Here is a 19352-nt window from a genome sequence, read left to right as displayed (position 1 = left end):
TTGGAAAGAATTACCACTAACGTTGATAGGGAGGGTGAATTGCATTAAAATGAATGCTTTCCCAAGGATACAATACCTATTTCAATTGTTACCAATTCCCTTAACAGAGAAATTCTTCAATGACTAAAGAGAATAATAAGGAAATTCTTATGGAAAGTGGGGAAACTGAGGATAGCGCTAGATAAATTAATAGAATGGTACAAACAAGGTGGTTTGCAGCTACCAAACTTTAAAAATTATTATAGAGCAGCACAATTAGGTATCTATCAGATTTTTATCAGAAGGGAAAAACCAGATTGGAACAAGATAGAGTTCGATAAAATAGGGGAGAAGGTACCAGAACATATACTTCACAAGTGGGATGTAAAACTGGTGTAATATAAAAGTTCACCAGTACTGCATAATTTACTCAACATATGGAAGAAGATTCATGTAGAAAGGAAAAAAAAACAAATTACCCACTACCAAAATTATTATTGACGCAAAATCAACTAATCCCTTTCACAACAGATAACCTTTCCTTTAGAGAATGGGAGAGAAAAGGCATTAAAAGAATAGAAAATTGTTTTTTGGGAAATAATTTGTTAACATTTGAATAGATGAAGTACAAATATGGAATAACTCATGGTACAATGTTTGCATACCATCAACTGAAAGCTTACTTAAAAGGACTAATTGGGAAGCAGACTGAAATTACCAAAAGGAAGCAGCTTTGAATATGTGATTACAGAAACAACGATAATAAAAAAGATTTATAACAAACATGTACATCAAACTGCAAGAGAATGAAAATGATGAAATAAGCTAGAAACCCAAACAAAAGTGGGAAAAAGATTTAAACATAAAGATAAAAAATGAAATATGGGAAAAGTTATGCTCTGGAACTGTGAAGAATATAATAAACACGAGGTTACGCATGATACAATATAATTGGTTACACAGGTTATATATCATGCCCCAAAAGTTAAATAAATGGGATCCAACATTATCAGATAGAGGTTTTCGCTGTAAGAAGGAAATGGGAACAACAGTACATGCAATTTGGGCATGTGAGAAAGTGAAAATGTTTTGGGAAGATCTAAATCAGGTATTAAATAAAATCGCAAAAAGCAACATACCAAAAAATCCAGAGATCTTTCTTCAAAATAATATAAGTAGTAAAGAATTAGGCCTCAAACTGGATGAAGCACAAAAAAGATTTATTATGATAGACTTAGCTGTAGCAAAAAATGTATAATGTGAACTTGGAAATCAGAAGAGAGCCTGAGAGTACAGCAATGGTACATGGAAATGAATAAATGTATTCCATTGGAAAAAAATAACATATAATTTAAAAAATAAAGTCACATTATTTGAACAAATTTAGGAACTGTACATGAAACACAACAGAGAGGGCTTGCCTCGGACTTCCACCCCCTAAAATGAAGAAATGATAAGACAAAATGACCTGATCCAGTGTGTAAAAGTAGATAACACAATTTTGTTGTTTATTTTCATTATGTGATGACATTGTTTAATGGTTTTATTGTATTGTATATATTGAACGTTTAATGCGTTTGGAGGGGGGTGGGAAGGGGGGGAGGGAAGGTGGGGGGGGACAGAGAGAGAGAGACAGAGAGAGAGAGAGACAGAGAGAGAGAGAGACAGAGACAGAGAGAGAGAGAGACAGAGAGAGAGAGAGACAGAGAGAGAGAGAGACACAGAGAGAGACACAGAGAGAGAGAGACACAGAGAGAGAGAGACACAGAGAGAGAGAGACACAGAGAGAGAGAGACACAGAGAGAGAGAGTCACAGAGAGAGAGAGACACAGAGAGAGAGACACAGAGAGAGAGAGACACAGAGAGAGAGAGACACAGAGAGAGAGAGACACAGAGAGAGAGAGACACAGAGAGAGAGAGACACAGAGAGAGAGAGACACAGAGAGAGAGAGACACAGAGAGAGAGAGACACAGAGAGAGAGAGACACAGAGAGAGAGAGACACAGAGAGAGAGAGACACAGAGAGAGAGAGACACAGAGAGAGAGAGAGACACAGAGAGAGAGAGAGAGACACAGAGAGAGAGAGAGAGACACAGAGAGAGAGAGAGAGACACAGAGAGAGAGAGAGAGAGACACAGAGAGAGAGAGACACACAGAGAGAGAGAGAGAGACACAGAGAGAGAGAGACACAGAGAGAGAGAGACACAGAGAGAGAGAGACAGAGAGAGAGAGACACAGAGAGACAGAGACACACAGAGAGACAGAGACACACAGAGAGAGAGAGACACAGAGAGAGAGAGAGACACAGAGACACAGAGACACAGAGAGACAGAGAGACAGAGAGACAGAGAGACAGAGAGACAGAGACACAGAGACACAGAGAGACAGAGAGACAGAGAGACAGAGAGACAGAGAGACAGAGAGACAGAGAGACAGAGAGAGCTTTTGGAGGTTCCAACATGGCAGGACGACAGGCTTGTTAAAACCCCATTTTGAAGATGGGTTGTGAGTTGTGAGTTCAGCTTATAGAAAACCCATGTACTCCTTGTACTGGCTAGAGTGTTTCCCCTGAAATAAGGGAAACAAGAGGACCCTATGGTGACCTGGAAGAGGAGATTAACATTTGGAAACCCATGATGGAGCAAGTTTCTTTGGCAAGACATTGAAATGACTGATTGGAGGGAATCAGTATGCGTGTGCGTCCAACGAGCAACAAATCCCTTGGAAACCAACTAGAACCTTCCTGAGTGGAACCATTTACCTTTAAGCATCAGAGCCTGGTGAAAATTGATAAATTTTAAATTTGTGCACAGTATAAGAATTGCCTGATACTGGTGAACTTGTAAAAGTGAGAAGTGAATGACTGTGTTGTGTCTGCACTCACACAATTAAGACTCGGAGACGTGATGCTTTCTCATCCTTCACTTCTATTGGACTAACATGACTACTGACATATAGGGTTATATAAATGGGCATGATGGCATCATGATGTCCAGCAGAGGGCGGGCTTATACTCAACAAACTGGACTATTAAAGCAAAGAACATTCCTAAACACATTACATACACTTGTGCTTAGATTTAGAAGGGGGTTAAATTAATAGTAATAAGTTAAAACATGATCCTGTTTTTATGTTTAAAGAAAATTAAAAGCAACTTTTAAGTCACCATTTGTCTTGGTGAATTTCTATTCCTTTGTGTTCTCTTTGGCTTGGGTGTGCTCAAGTTCTAAATTTTGTAAAGTTTGTTGCTACTAACTCAAATGCTAGAACTCTGAGACCATAAGATGTAGGAGTGGAACCAGACCATTTGCAATACCATTGTGAGCCAATCCATTCTCACACTCAGCCCCACTCCACTATCTTCTCCCCATAACTTTTGATACCCTAACCATTCAAATACCTATCAATCTCTTCCTTCAATACACATAATGACTTGGCCTCCACAGCTACCCTTAGTAGCAAATTTCAGAGATTCACCATTTTCTGGCTAAAGAAATTCCCCCACATCTGCTTTTTATGGGCACCCTTCTATTCTTAAGTTGTGACCCCTTGTCCTAAACTCTCTAACCATGGGAAACAACTTTGCCACATCTGCTCTGTCCTGGATTTTCAACATTTGAAATGCTTTTATGGGATCTCGCTTCTCTCTTCTGAACTCCAAGGAGTACTGTCCAAGAGGTGTCAAACATTCCTCGTGCTAGTCCCTTCATTCCATGAATCATTCTTGTGAGTCTTCTCCGAATCCTCTCTAATGCCAGCATATTGTCTCTTAAATAAGGAGCTGTTCTAAGAAGCCACCTTGAAGGCATTTAGGATCCCGTACCAACCTAGTTTTCCTCAATCGACCTTTATATTGAAATCCCCCATTTGTAACATTGCCCTTTTTTGCATACCTTCTCCATCTGTAGTTTGCATGCCAAATCCTGGCTACTGTTTGGAGCCCTAAATACAACTCAATTCAGGGTCAAGGGGTGTGATGTAATGGCGTGAGTAAGGAATGTGAAAATATACCTCTTCTGGGAGAACTAATTAATACCGCACTTTAAAAAGTTTTAAATCATGGCTTCAATGAAGAGGAAGACACAGACAAGTAAGAAAATAGTTGAAAAATAGTAAGAAAATTAAATGGAGAAAGTTGAGTCTACCTTGACATCAAAGCTACAGACTGAAGTACCTCTTCCTCCTCGAGCAACCAGAGCTGCAGCTGCTTGCGTGCAAATGACACCAGCACCACCCCTCTGGGGAGCCAGAGAAGATGGCGCTGTAGTCCAGAAGAGATCTATCAAACTACAACTACTTCAGGAACAAGCGCGCATGTACAAGAGTTCACACATGTGCAGAACGGATCAATCTGCTACTCTATGGGGAACAAGTTAAGCTGCTGTCAGCAGCGCTGCCCCACAGATCCTGCCTCCTGTGGAGTTGGAGGCACACTCAGAAGTCCCCGTTTCTACAGCTAGGAATTTGGAGGGACAAGAGGAAGAGAAAGGTAGAGATGAAGAAGCTCAACTAATACATGGAATAAAAGCTATGCAGGTAAACATTCCTGAAGCTAGAGGTCAAGGTATGGACAGACAAGAACAAACTTTTATATTAATGAATCAATTGCAGACAATGGGGGGGAGAAGATTGATAAGCAATTTCCATCTGTAAGACATGACGTTAATACACAATTTGAATGTCAAAGGAGATTAAAAATATTGAGGAAATGAAAAGATAAACTAAAGTGATTGACAAAGCACAAGTTCAGAAAGTTGAAGAAAATATGCAAGAGTACCGTGATGAGGTGGAACAATGTAAGACACAGTTAATAAAATGGAAGATTCAGCTATAGCATGGGATATGCAGAGGAAAGAACTTTTGCAAAAAATTGATATATTAGAAAATTATAGCCGAAGAAATAATGTGAAGATTGTTGGGTTGATAGAAGATTTTGAAGATTCTAATCCTGTACAATTATTTTCAAAAATGGATCCCAGAAGTTTTGGGTTCTGATAATTTTCTGAATGGAATTGAATTGGATAGAGCACATAGGGCAATAAAAATAGCCATTGCCAGGACAGGGTCCACATTCTGTTTTGATAAGATGCCTGCGTTATCGAGATAAAGAGAGAATATTGAGAGTAGCTGTCCAGAATGCTCAAAAACATCAGGACCCATTGATGGTGGCTGAAAAGAAAGTATTTTTTCTATGTGGACTTAAATATGGCAATTATGAAAGAAGAAAGGAGTTTAACCCAGCTAAATCAGTTTTGTGGAAGAAAGGATACAAGTTTTCTTTTCATCATAGTGCTACACTCAAGGTGTTTCTGGGAGAGAATCAAGATCGATTCTTTGTAAATAAGATGGAAGCTTTGGAATTTTCTAATTTTTTTTTCAAGTATTAAACAGGATCAACAAGTTGGTGTAAACATTTTGGGATCCAACAGCTTTGTCAGACAAATTGCAGGTGATACAAGTTGCAGGAAAAGTATTGATGCAACAAGAAACTGAAGAACCTAGAGAATGAACAAATAAATTTATAAAATGTTTGTTCTCACCATGGGGCGGGGGGGGGGGGCATGGAGGTTTCCCTTCTCCTTCCTTAACTATTTTTAATTTAGACATACAGCACAGTAACAGGCCATTTCAACCTATGTGCCCGTGGTACCCAATTAACCTACACTCCTGGTACGTACACGAGGCCTGAAATGGCCTGTTACCATGCTATATGTCTAAATTAAAGATTAAAAATTAAAAGGATGGCCACCCCTGTTCTAGGAAATCTTAGCAACAACTTGGAAATCGGATACAGACTTAGGGATGGAGAGATGGCATGAGGAACTTCGTAGCTGAATTCCACTTGAGAAGATAATTTAGTTTATGAAATAAATATCATAGTTTGGAAAATATGGCACTCATATTTGCAAAATGTGGGTATGAATGCTTAACAGATTCTCTGAGGACATAATTTCTTGGTAACCCCCCAGTATTAAATTTTATAATATATACAGTTTATTCCTTTGACACTTTCCAGTCCTTTTTCTATTTTCTTTATTTTATCAGGGGTCAGGGGAGGGGGGTGTACCACATGTATAATCTTTGAAAGTTTTTTTTTAACTGAATGAAATGTATTTACTGTTATGGTTTAAAATTTGTAAATAAAATATTCAAAAAACTCACAGGGTCTTTTTACCCTTACAGTTTGTCAATTCCACCCATAGTGATTCTATATCATCTGATCCAATTTCTCCACTCTCCAAAGATTGAATTTGATTTTCAACCCCACCTCCTCTGTCTACCTCCCTGTCCTTCCAGTACACCTGTATATCCATGAATGTTTATTTGGTCATCTTTCAGCCACAACTCAGTGGATGTCTTCCCTGCTAACTTTCACTTGCGCTACGAGGTCATCAACATTTATTTATTATTTTGCGGGCATTTAAATAAAAGACTTTCAGTGCTGTATTCATCATTCTTCTCATTTTTGTTTCTAAAGTACCCCAAGTTAAATCCTTAATCTTGTGCTTGCAATTTTGCTTTATTGGCTGCATATCCTTCCTCACCATCTTGCTACACAACATATCTACCATGCACCTTCTGTCCCATTCACTGCCCCCTCATTCTAGTTTCTATTCCCTGCCAAACTAGCTTTAATGTACCCCAACACCTCTAGTGAACATGCCTACCACTATATTAGTCACCCTTCTGTTCAGATACATCCAATCCTTTTTGTATAGGTCATCATAATGATCCAGGAAACTGAACCCTTGCCCCCTGCACCAACATTTACCATAACGTCCTATTCTTGCCCTCACAGGCACGTGGCATAGGCAGCACCTCAGAGACTTCCACCCTAGAAGTCCTGCTTTTCAGCTACCTTCTTAACTCCCTCTATTTCCTCTTCAAGACCTCCTCCTTTTTCCAATGTGGACCATGACATCTGGCCGCTTACCCTCTCACCTGAGAATGCTGTGGACTCAATCTGAGATGTCTTTGACTGCCACCTGGGTGGTACTGGCATCTAGGAGCCTTTATCTTGTTCATAGAACATGTCTGTTCCTCCAATTATCAAATTCCCCACCACTATGGCTCTCCTTTCCTCCCTCTTCCCATCTGAGCTGTGGTTGCTTATCTCCTCCCCCAACAGTATTCAAAACGATATACACTGTTGAGGGGTACGACCACAGGAGTGTTCTGCTTTGACTGCCTCTCTTACCAGTCACCCATCTCTCGCCTCTTGGGTGTGACTGTCTCCTTATAGCTTCTATCACCCACTCTGTCTCCTGAATGATCCAGAGTTCATCCAGAACTGTCCTCTCTGTAAAAAGTGACTCACCAACTTTGAAGAAGCATCCTCATTTATAGCTGAAGATAATTAATTCACTTTATTTCATCTCATTTAAAATTGTAAACTAATCTGACAAACAATGTATTGGGGGTCATGAAAGTGCCAGATAATTAATCAGTGAATGGCACATCCAAGAACATCCCAATTCTCAAACAATGGTAGTAGCACCATAGTCTAAATCCTGGTATTCACCACTGATCAAAAACTTCCTGTTACAAGTGATACAGTAAACTCTTTCAGCTATCTACAAAGCACAAATTAGGATAGTGATTGAGTACTCTCACTGGCCTGGATGAGGCTAGCTTCTACAGCAACCAAACAAACTAGCATATTTAATTAGCATCTGACCCACCACTCTATACATTCACAGAATACCTGTCATCTTCCCTCAGCTGATGACTTGGTGCTCCTCCAGATATTCCAATGGCAACTCCCAAACCTAGGACCTCAACCAAGAAGGATATGGACTTCAGGAACATGGGAAACAGTCATCTGCAGGTTCTCTTGCAAGATGCACACGCTTTCAAATGGAACCATTTATTGCTTGTTATAGATCCTAAAACCTGCTAACCAACACACTGTGAGAATAGTGTTATGAGCCCAGAGGACACCAAAACCCTGCAACAATAGAAATTCACCAAGACAAATGGTTACTTAAACAAAAGTTACTTTTTATTAAACATGAAAACAGAATTAAACTTTAACTTATTACTATTAACTAACTTAACCTAACTTAATTACCTTCTAATTCTAAGCACATGTGTATGTAATGTGTGTGTAAGTTCAGAAAAGTTCTTCAATTCACAGTCCAATCTCACCTTTCATTCCTCCAAGTTCACTGGTAGCAGGCAATTCTTATACTGTGCACAGAATTTAACATTTATGAACTTCACCAGGCTTTGGTGCTCGAAGGGTAAATGGTTACCGCTCAGGAAGCTTGACATTTTCAGAGAAATTTGTTCCTCATTGGACACAAACTGATTCCTTCAGTGTCTTGCCGAAGAAATTTGCCCCATCAGGGTTTTCCAGAAGATGGCCTCTTTCTTTCATGTCTTCACATAGTTCCTTTATGTTTCTCTTATTTCAAGTGAAACATTATACAGCTAGCCATCTCCTCTTGTATGGACCACAAGGGCTTTGACCAGGCTGAACTAAGAACTCACAACCAGTCTTCAAAATGGGGTTTTTCCACAAGCTTGCCAGCTTGTCCTGTTCCAGTCCAAACTGCTGTTGCTGAACTGTAAAATTGTAGAACTGAATTTCTCTCTCTCTCTCTCTCTCTCTGAGAAAAGCCTGTTTGACTCTCTACTTGCAAAACCACATTACCTTCCTAGAATAGCAAACTGCATTCAGATAGACTGTGGCATCCGACCTAATCTTTGAGAGCATTCATCTGTTAGCTTTGCAAAACATTATTCCACAGCATATCCAATTAACACCTACTTATGAAGTCTTGCACTCGGAGCCTGGACAGTCTAGCTTGAGCAGAGCTCTGGCACTTCAAATGAGATCTGTGTTGAAGTGTTTGCATCTTTTTGTGATCTACACTAAAAAAACCTGTCACAATTTATCTGCTTTAAAACATATCTATATACAATACAAAACATATCATCATCTGTCACAATAGCTTCACTAGCAAATTTGAAGTGGTTCAAAACAGCAACTTACCACCATCTTCTTGAAGTCATTTGAGTAGAGGCAATAAATGTTTGGCTTGCCTAGTAATGCCCAGATTATCAAAAACAAAAACAGAGCAGCAGGCAAAAGGATCAAATGTTTTGCACTCCCTAACACACCGGATTGCCAAATCCAACATTCAGCTAATTGGGTGAGTGAGAAAGGGAGATTCTAAGATATTTTATTCCTTAATCATTATGTCCAGTAACTCCATCCAAAATGATAGTATACCATTCCACCCTATCACCCAACCCTCTGTTTGTTCTCAAAATCTCCAAGACTACCTTTTCAGAATTGGAAATTTCCTCACAAATAAATCCTATCAAAGAGAAACACAAGAATAGCAGAAAGATTTGTCTGCTTCCTGCCCCAACCACCAGCAATAATGTAGCTATTTTTTGATGCACACCTCACTGCAATGCAGAATAAATCTTCAATGTCTTTGCTCCAACATAATCTAAAAAGCTTTCTGAAAGCTTGAACCATTTGAATTTCTGTGCATAATCTCTGGGTTTGCTAACAAGATTTGATAATCAGTGTCACAGTGTAACCAAGATGAACCAGACAATCTTTCAACCAAATTATGTTGAATATTCCTGTATTTTTCCAGTGCAGACACTAATAGTTCTCATTGTTTCATGAATATTCATTTATATTGTAACTGTTCCCTTATAAAAATTACCATCAGGACTGCATTTTAATGCAATTTATTAGTAGTCAAGATTTTACTGGGGTTCAATAGCTGTTTATGGCATGGCCTGCTGATGTTAGCATACCCTTCATGTTTTATTGTACAGTTTTGATGAAATAAAAGGTAGTAGTCTGAATTTAAAAGACCAAGGACTTGTGAGTTTCCTGTTCCTTCATCATTGTTGCTACTCAAATAACGACCTCCATAAACTCAAGATGACAAATGTAGCCTCCGCTGCAACATCTGAAATGTCTTTTAGATGACTTTCTTTTCAATTTATTCTTTTGAAATGTACCAGGGGTTGTAGGTTAATTGGGTGTAATTGGGTGGCAAGGACTCATGGGCCGAAATGGCCTGTTAACACGCTGCATGTCTAAATTTTTTTTTTTAATTAAAATTTCATCATTTGCAGCTTTATGAAAGAGGGTTTTAATATTCTATTCTCATCTAGTGCACAGGGATGCTGCATAAGCCGACCATATTGGACTCATTTTGGGCGTTGCTTTGCTATTCTGTGGAGGTTACTGGCAAATTATGTAATAGTCAGGCTGGAATGTTTCCTTACTCCTCTCTGAAGTAGAAGATAACAACAGTAAGTTGCTTTCAATCAGTTACAGCTTTTTGGTGGATCACACTTCATCCTTTTAGATTTTCTTTTTGCACTATGAAAAGAACAATGAAAACTATTCATCTACAAGGCAGCCTTAACATCTTCAATAATGTATAGTAAAAGCCACCATTATCTGACACCTGCGGGGATCGCAGATATTGGATATGGCAATTTTCTAGTTGATTAAGACTCTTAGAATACCTCACTAAAACACATTACGAATACATAGTTTAAAAGACAATGCAAAATGTTAAGTTATTGGGGGGTGGGGGGAATAAATCAGTATTGTCGACTTTAATTCTGTAAAGTTCACTTTAATCAAGCAATTCCCACAACTTACATTTAAATTCAAACCCTGGCCACTAGCACTGTAACAGTGTTGCGCTAGCCGCTAGTCTAAGTGTGCTGCCATCATAATTAATGTCCACGCCAGTGTCCCAGACAGGCCCTCAAAGCACCTTCCTTTACATTCAAACCCATTAACGAGCACTGTAACAGCACTGCACTAGCAGCTACGCTAACAGTGCCGCCATAATAATTTCGCGACCCCCCCCCCCCCCCATATTTACAGATGAAGCTTTACTAAAATACTTAATTCTAATAAAGACAAAACTCTTACTAAGGGTAGGAAGACACTTTGGCAGAGTCGACCCAGTGGTGTCGACTTGGTCTTCATCGTGAGCGCCACTATTTTATTCGAATACAACAGCTGCTGTTGTATTGACTGGGGAGCTTCACTGGCTGAATGTTTGCTCCCAAAGGTTGTGTTTTGCTTTGGAGAATATTTACTTGTACAATTTTAAACTTTTATTTAAAAACTTTATTTATATTAAAATTTATTTTTCTATTTCCTCCATTTTTTTTGCCAATTATTTGAGTGCTGGATAATGGGGATTTTACTGTACCTTTATTGACTAATTGCCACAAGGTTGATGATTACTTACTCTGCTAGCTTTAGCAGTATAGCTGGACATAATACAGCCACCATCAGATGCATCCATTCATTAGGATTTACAAGTATTATTCATATATTTAATGGTGGCAGACTTCCAAGGGGCATCCTGATAATAGACGTCTACATCTCTAACTCGTTACAGTGACAATCAAAATTTTTAAATGAAAATTACTATATTCTCTATTGTGAGCTATTTTTGATGCTTTGTGAGGTTGGGGAGCTCCTTAGGTTGAATTAAATCAGATCCAGAAAATTATTCTTTAATAAAATAATATCAACATCCTATCTACCCCAAAAACAATTTTTGCCAGAGGCAAAGTACATCAAACAGTGATTCTGAAGGATGCAATTGAGAGACCATAAACAGAAACATTAAGATAATGAAAGTAAACGCCATCTTGAAGGAGGGTGACCAGACTGAATAGGAAGTACTGTTCCTCCAATTTGTGGGTTGTCTCAGTCTGACAGTGCACAAGACCATGGACAGACATGTCGGCAAGCGAACAGGGTGGGGAATTGAAACGGGTAACCAGTGGAGACCCATGCTATTGCACCCTCCTCTCCCATGCACATCAAGGACAAGATTCCCCTAGTTCTCACCTATGACCCCATCAGCCTCCACATCCATCATCCTCTGAAATTTATGCCACCCAATATGGGATCTCACCATCAGACACATATTCCCTTCTCCTCCCATCTCCCCTTTCACACCAATTGCCCCCTTGTCACCTACCCCTATGTCTGTAGGAAGTGCTCCACTTGCACCCACACAATCTCCCTCATCACCATTTGGAACTCCAAACGAAGCAACACTTCGCTTGTGAATCTGCAGAGGTCATCCACTGTATCCAATACTCCCATTGTGGACTCCTCTATAATCAGAGAGGTTGGATACAGACTGGGAAATCAATTTGTTGAGCACCTCACCTCTGTCCGCTGCAATAGTATGGATCTCCCAGTGGCTACCCATTTCAATTTCCCACCCAATTCCCATGGTCTTATGCACTGCCAGACTGAGACAACCCACAAATTGGAGGCACAACAGCTCATATTCCATTGAGCACCCTCCAATAGGAGGGCATTAACATCACATTTTAATTTCTTTTAATTAAATTTTTCAATAAAATTTTAAATTTAGATATACAGCACAGTAACAGGCCATTTCAGCCCACAAGTCCATGCCGCTCAATTTACACCCAATTAACCCATATCCCCAGAACATTTAGAACAGTGGGAGGAAACCAGAGCCTCCAGGGAAAACCCACAGCCGCAGGGAGACATACAAACTCCTTACAGTCAGTGCGGGATTCAAACACCAGAACCTAAACCCCATCTCCCTTAATCAATTCTCACCTTTCCTCTCTCCAACCTTCTTGTCATATCCAATTAACACCTCTTGTCTGTTGGTCTGTACTTCTTCCCCTCCCTTTCCATCGGCCTTTTAATGTAGACCCACGCATGATTTTTACTCATACCTTGAGGAAGGGCTTAGGCCCATATCAGCAGGAATATATCTTTACCTCATATGGACACTATAATACTTGCTGAGTTCCTCTTGTATTTCTGTGTTTTTACAATTACAGTATCTGCAGACTTCCGTGCTTCACATTTTTTTTGTCAAATATTTCCTTTTTTTTGGTATATATTTATTCTGCACCTTCCTCATTTCTCACATAAAATCCATTCATTGCTGCCTTGCTGTCATTCATGCTAGGGCCCTCATCCAATCTACTTTGGTCAGTACCTCTCTTATGCCATCGCAATTCTCTTTACTCCGATAATGGACATGCCTGATTTTAGGAAGGAACAAGTGATTATGAAGGACTGACAGAGGAATCCTCAATAATCTTCTTAAATGCTTCTCAGTTTCTAGTAGCCATTTCCAGTTCACTTTTATGGAATGAGATCGTAGCCTTGCAAAACTGACCTGATACAAATTTAGAATTCTCGATCCTGATCCATCACTCCCCTTTCCAATAAAAACACTAAAATTACTCCAACAAGTCTTCTCCCTCCAATAATGCTCACATACTGCTACATTTTATTTCAAGCATCCAGTATCACTCACTCTTGTGGGATTTATCACCAACTAATTTGAATGGAAGTTCCCCAGAATGTATTAAAAATTGTCCCGTCTTGATCTTTTGTAATACCAGAGGGTTAACTCAGCTTGTGACTTCACTGGCACCAGACTTCATTCTATTGAGGACATCTACATGAGTCGGTCTTAAAAAAAAAGCCTATCTCCTCAAAGACTCCACCACCCAGGCCACGCCCTCTTCACTCTGCTACCATCAGGGAAAAAGTACAGGAGCCGGAGGACAAGCACTCAGCAGCACAAGGGCAGCTTTTTCCCCGCTGCCATGAGCTTCTGAATAATCAATGAACCAAAGGCACTGCCTTACTTTTCTTGCATTATTATTGACATTTTTTTTTTAGTAATGTCACAAGATGGTTATAATAATTTTGTTTACACTACGATGCTGCAGCAAAAGACAGAATTTCATGACTTGTTCAGGTCAGTAAATCCTGATTCTGTTTGAAGGAACACTTGTACATTCCCACCAATGAAGCACCAGGTTTTTTTTTTTGTTTCTTGTTTTTTTGGTCCATATCACCTCGTTTGCTGTTCCATCATAGCTGAAGAATAAAGAATCAAATGGCACAAATGTAAAGGGAGTGGTGGAAATATAAACACCTGGAGTGTGTAAAGCTCTGATGATGTCTTGAGATGTTCATAAGACTTTTTAATCAATGGAACTCCAAATGTTGTTAATAGAGATGTTTTGGGAAATAAGCAAGCTGTGCCAACAAAACTTGAGTTTTGACCACTCTGTTTCTAGGTCGTTCTTGAGGGTAGAGGTTGAAACAGTCTGGGCAAAAATTTATCCTGCATTTTACTGGTAGAAATCAGGAGAGCTATAGTGCAGTAGTGTCCTGAATGGTTTTGATCTTCCTGAGGGTTGTTTGATCTTCATGCATCTAGACAAGTAGAGCAGTCAATCACATTCCTTTTTGTGTGTTGGATATGGTGGAAAGATTAGTGTCAGAAACAGATGTGAGTTGACCTCTCACTTTGGACACATTATTTGTACTTGGTCTGTTTGGGTTTCTGGTCAATGCCGATTGTCAGGAAATCGATGGTGGGGTCTTTGCAATGGTAATGCATTGAACATCAGAAGTAGATGGTCAGAATACATCAATAGGAATGTTCATTATCTGCCACTTTTGTGGTAGTATATACCTTGAAGGAGGACTCAGGCACAAAATGTCAGTAATACATCTTTATCTCCTATGGAGACTGCAAGACTAGCTGAGTTCCTCCAACATTTCTGTGATTTTACTCTTTTCAGATAGCGCTCACGGTCAAATGCTGTCTTCATTTCAACAGCAATTACTCTTGACATACCTTTGGAGTTGAGCTGTTGGGCTAGTGTTTAAACAAAATGTGATGGGGTCTGGTATAATCTAAACTCAGCAACAGTAAATATATCATTAAGGAGCAAGTGTTTCTCAAAGGTTTTCAAGATAAATCAGCAGAATCAGATCTGTTCTTTTAACAAGACATAACCAAGCAATTTTCCATATTGTAGGTGAGATGCCAGTGTTCTGGGGTGGAAAGGCTTGGTTATTCAAGTAGGAATTGAACAAGTTGCAATTTAAAAAAAAAAGGAATAATAAGAAAAGAACAGAGTGTATTAATTGGATAGTCCAATTGAGGAATTAACACTAAGAGTAAATGGCATCTTCCTGAGCTGCTGGATTGAAAACAAAATCTGTGATAACTGGGAAGAGGTAAAACATGACACTTTACACTAGAGATATTTCAAACAACCTTTTTTTTTAAAAACGCCAACATCAAAGCAAAAATACAGCACTAAGTGCCATGCAGACATCAATAAAAAAAATACTGAGCAGGCCTAACCATTCCTGATCAGAAGTACATTTTAAGAAAGAGAACACAACTTAACAGTGGCACATCCGGTAGAACTGCTACTTCACAGCGCCAGAGAATCAGGTTTAATGCTGACTTCCGGTTCTATCAGTGGAGTTTGGCCTCCCTGTGATCATGTGATTTCCTCCAGCTGCTCTGATTTCCTTACACATTCCAAAGATGTGTGGGTTAGTTAGTTCAGTGACTACTGTTAATTCTCCCTTGTGTGTAGACAAATGTTAGAATGTGGGAGGAATGTTATCAGAATATAGGAAGATTAGAAAATGAGAATATGATGATTGCAAATAAGTAGGTAATGAATGGCGCGGACTGCTGTACCAATGCAGCCAAAGGTTCTGTATTAGTGCAGAATCTCTCTTGGTCCAATTTCTTTCAAGCATCTGGTCATCAGCCCCAAATTCTCCATGCATGGCAAAGCATCCATTTTTATCTGGTATCAATATTTTACCATCTTAGAGATACCCAAGATGATAAAACAAAATGGATGCTTTGTCGCAAATGGTGATACCATCCAAGTACTCAATGGTGTTGGAAATAAGGCTGATTTTGTCCATCCATTCAAACCTCATCTGCATTCCTGGAGGGGGGCGGGGGGAAGAGATCAGATACATCTTCCCCTCCCTCCTAATTTCAACATTCTGGAGGTATCTTTCCACATGGCATGTGCCCTATTACTGCTTCCTTTCCTACCATTCACACTGAGGGCCCTACAAGTGAAGCAGCAATTCACCATGACTTCTCCAAATTTAGTGTACTGCATTCAATGTTTGTGATACAGTCTCTTCTACATTGGGGAAAGCAAATGGAGATTGTGTAAATGCTTTACCATTCCACAAGAGTAATCCTGAATTTCAGTCATCTGTCACTTAAACCTTCTATCTCAGTCTGACCTTACCGCCTTTGAAACACAAAACAAGCTGCTAGAAGAACTAACATTTCCACTTAATATCCTGCATCAGAACTGTGATTGGTTTGCTTCAGATTCCAGCAACTGCAGTCTTGTGCCTCTCCTCCAACAAACCTGATCAACTCTGTAGAACAGCACAGCATCGAGGCATGCTACAATGCTCAAAATTCAACAATGAATTCCGATAACCAGACTTTTCAATGTGCTTCAGGATTGGTCAATTTCAGCTTGATTTTCTCATTCTTAGGCTTTACCACATTCTCTTATATTTTAAATTTTTAGTAAGTGCAGTACCCCACATTATTTAATTTCCCCTCCATTTATACTTCCTGAAGCCAGATTAGCTACATTCTTCTCTCAGTTGGCATTTTTATTTCTCTCCACCCATCTTCCTTTACTTCAACTTGAATCATTACCACTGATCTTCTGAGTATTAAGACCATTGTTTTCACTTCAGCTCCTGAGAGGGAATGTCTTATGAAGACTGGGCCCATGCTCTTAAGATATAAGGAATACGAGAAAATCTCATTAAATTGTACACAATTCTTCAGGTTGACAAATAGCTGATGCTCTCATGTTTAAGGCATCAAGAACCAAATAAGAGATTGGCTATTCAGGACTGAGAAAAAGCATTTCTTCATTGGGAGGAGAGTCTTTGGAGAGCTGTAGAAGCTAAATTGCTATGTATATTCAAGACAGATTGAAAGACAGACCATAAGGGTTTTTATGCAGAAAAACTGCATTATTGACTGCTCACACTAAAAAAAAAGGCAAATTTACCTTTTATGCAGAGGATGGAAAAGGCAGATCATGTGGTCCTTTTATGCAGGGAGATTCCAGAGACGGCTTCTGAAGGTGAAGGAGGCAGGGTGTGTAAAGCAGTAGCGCCGCCTGCCACTGTGACGTGGAACATATGCGCTGGGGAGTGAAACCGTGACATACACAACAAAGGCGACTGAGGAACAGATATGTGTGTTAGTAGAGATCTATTTGAGCAGTTTTAGAACTCAGACAGATCTTCTGCGCATCAGAATCTCCTTGTTCACCAATAGGTGCTTTAAAATTCATGCTCTTGGGTCGTGGGCTGATGATGTTATCGTCACGTCATCAGCCCTGCCCTATGGAGCCGCTTCAGAGGCAATCCTTTTACACTCCACCTCTGACACTACACCTCTGGCAGAGGGAACCTGGATCGAGTTGAACCAGCCAATCCATCTATGGACCTTTTACGCAGGCAAGTAGAGCGTCCTAAAGGCAGAGGACACCTGTCTTTACAATACATTAAATTTCACTATAAAAGGGCTTCATGACTGAGTGTAAAGGGAGAAAGACAGTATAAAGAAGTGAGAAGGGAAGGAGACAAGGGAGGACCTGTTAAGTGATAGGTGAATCAAGATTTAGAGAGTTGGAATCAGGTGGAGTAAAAAGATTAGTAAACGATGGAGCAGTCACAAAGGGCCGAATAACTCCTTCTTGCTTCTCCAGGCATATCGTTTATGTATCTTTCCAAATACAGTTGTAAGATGAATGAAAGGGAATTATAATTTGACTATCTTAAGTAAATTCAAAAATTTTCCTGTACACAAGGATCCACTAGTTGTCCCATCAGACATGATCTGTGGTCAACAATTAAAATTCTCATGCCATCAAATAATTTATAAATTGTACATTTCAAAATGTTTTAATCAGAGATTATTGTCCTCAAAAATTTAAGGATAAAAATTTTGCATGTGCAGTTTTGTAATATGCCTCCTGATTCACAGGCTTCATTGAACCATTCTGAATTAAATACACATATAATAAACAGGCCACAACACATAGATGCTTCTTCTTAACCATCTTTTGGCAGTCAAAGAACATTGAGTCTTTTTCTTTCTTAACATTCAACATTGTTAAAACAGGATGATAATCCAGTTATACACTGTCCAAACAGAGCTAAACTTTCAGAAACACATTTGGAATTAAGGCTATTGTGTCAGAATGCCTTAACCAGTAATTTGAAGATTAGTCAGTCAAAAAGAAGTATGGTTGTAGTTGGAACGTAACAGTGCAGCAGTGCAACAGGTCAAACATTAGACACGATTAGAAATTAGCTCAAAACAGTAGAGATTACCCAGGAGTGGCCAAAATAATCTTGCGGCAAATTTTATCTGGTCACATTTCTTAATTTAAAAAAAAGCTAAGATGCCAACTTTCATTCAACATTTTCCTACAAATACAATAAATTACACAAAACTCAATAAAATAAAATTTAAATTTAAAAGAGCTTTCAAATATTTAAGACTTGGTCTAAAGGTCCCTTTTCTGTTTGGGGCAGGAAAGTTTGACAATTCACAAAGCAAACTGTACTTCAAATAAGATAATTAATTTACTTCTCTCATTCGGCCACTGTAAAATTGTAATCTGCAGATTACTTAATGTTGGAAACAATACGTCATCGAAAGCATACGTCATTTTCATTGGTGGAAGCACACATATCAGATGAGATCATTATTAAATAAAGAATAAGTTATCTGGATGGCTGACACTTGGTTTTACAGCTTTGATTCCACTTTTGTGTGGTGTGTAAAATAAAAAATTGATTTTAAAAAATTCATTTGAAAATAAATCAATTCACAAACATTTAATGCAAGACAAAATATATTTTCTTTATCAACACAATTTAATGCATTGAAAATAAATACTGCCACTAAAATGTAGATATATATTCTTCTGCTTTTCAGGTCTCAAAAGGAGTTTTGTTGAAGCCAATCCACCTTTAAACAGCTCATGTCTAATCATTAACTTTTGTCTGTCTATAGTTTGTAGTTTTTGCTCAATTTAATCAGAGCAGGCAAACTCCAAATGTGGAAAAACCCACGTGAAAACACCCCTGAAGAGGCCTTTTTTTGCCAACACTTTGTCTGCAAAACATCTGCTACAACTTAAAATTTAAATTCAAACACAAAGTTGTAATTTGTAGCTCAAAGAATACCAAAGCAGCACTTGTTTCATTCTAGATATGACTCAGCGTTCAAGTCTTTATTACTGTATATGGAAAGATTTTTGGCACTTAATATCAAAACTTCAAAAAACTTTAAAAAAAAATGGCTGCTCTCCATTTTTTAACCCCGGTTTTTGTTTCTGGCATCTGCCATACTTTAAAATTTAGGTTTTTAAGAATGCCAAGCAGTTTCATTCTAAATTTCCCACAACCGTTACTTAACATATATGTATTTATACATTGAGTTTACTTCAAAAATTACCTG

The 19352-nt window shown here is 38.9% G+C and overlaps 1 protein-coding gene across 6 annotated transcripts in view; it reads right to left on the bottom strand.

The window, feature by feature from the left end:
* LOC138751513 (transcription factor Sp4-like) overlaps positions 1–19352 on the bottom strand; it is a 118588-nt gene that overhangs the window by 96520 nt on the left and 2716 nt on the right. The window lies entirely within an intron of this gene.

This window comes from Narcine bancroftii, chromosome 1, assembly GCF_036971445.1.
Source record: "Narcine bancroftii isolate sNarBan1 chromosome 1, sNarBan1.hap1, whole genome shotgun sequence".
NCBI classification, from domain to species: domain Eukaryota; kingdom Metazoa; phylum Chordata; class Chondrichthyes; order Torpediniformes; family Narcinidae; genus Narcine; species Narcine bancroftii.
The sequence above is the reverse complement of the archived record's forward strand: the minus strand, read 5'-3'. Positions and strand labels throughout refer to the sequence as shown.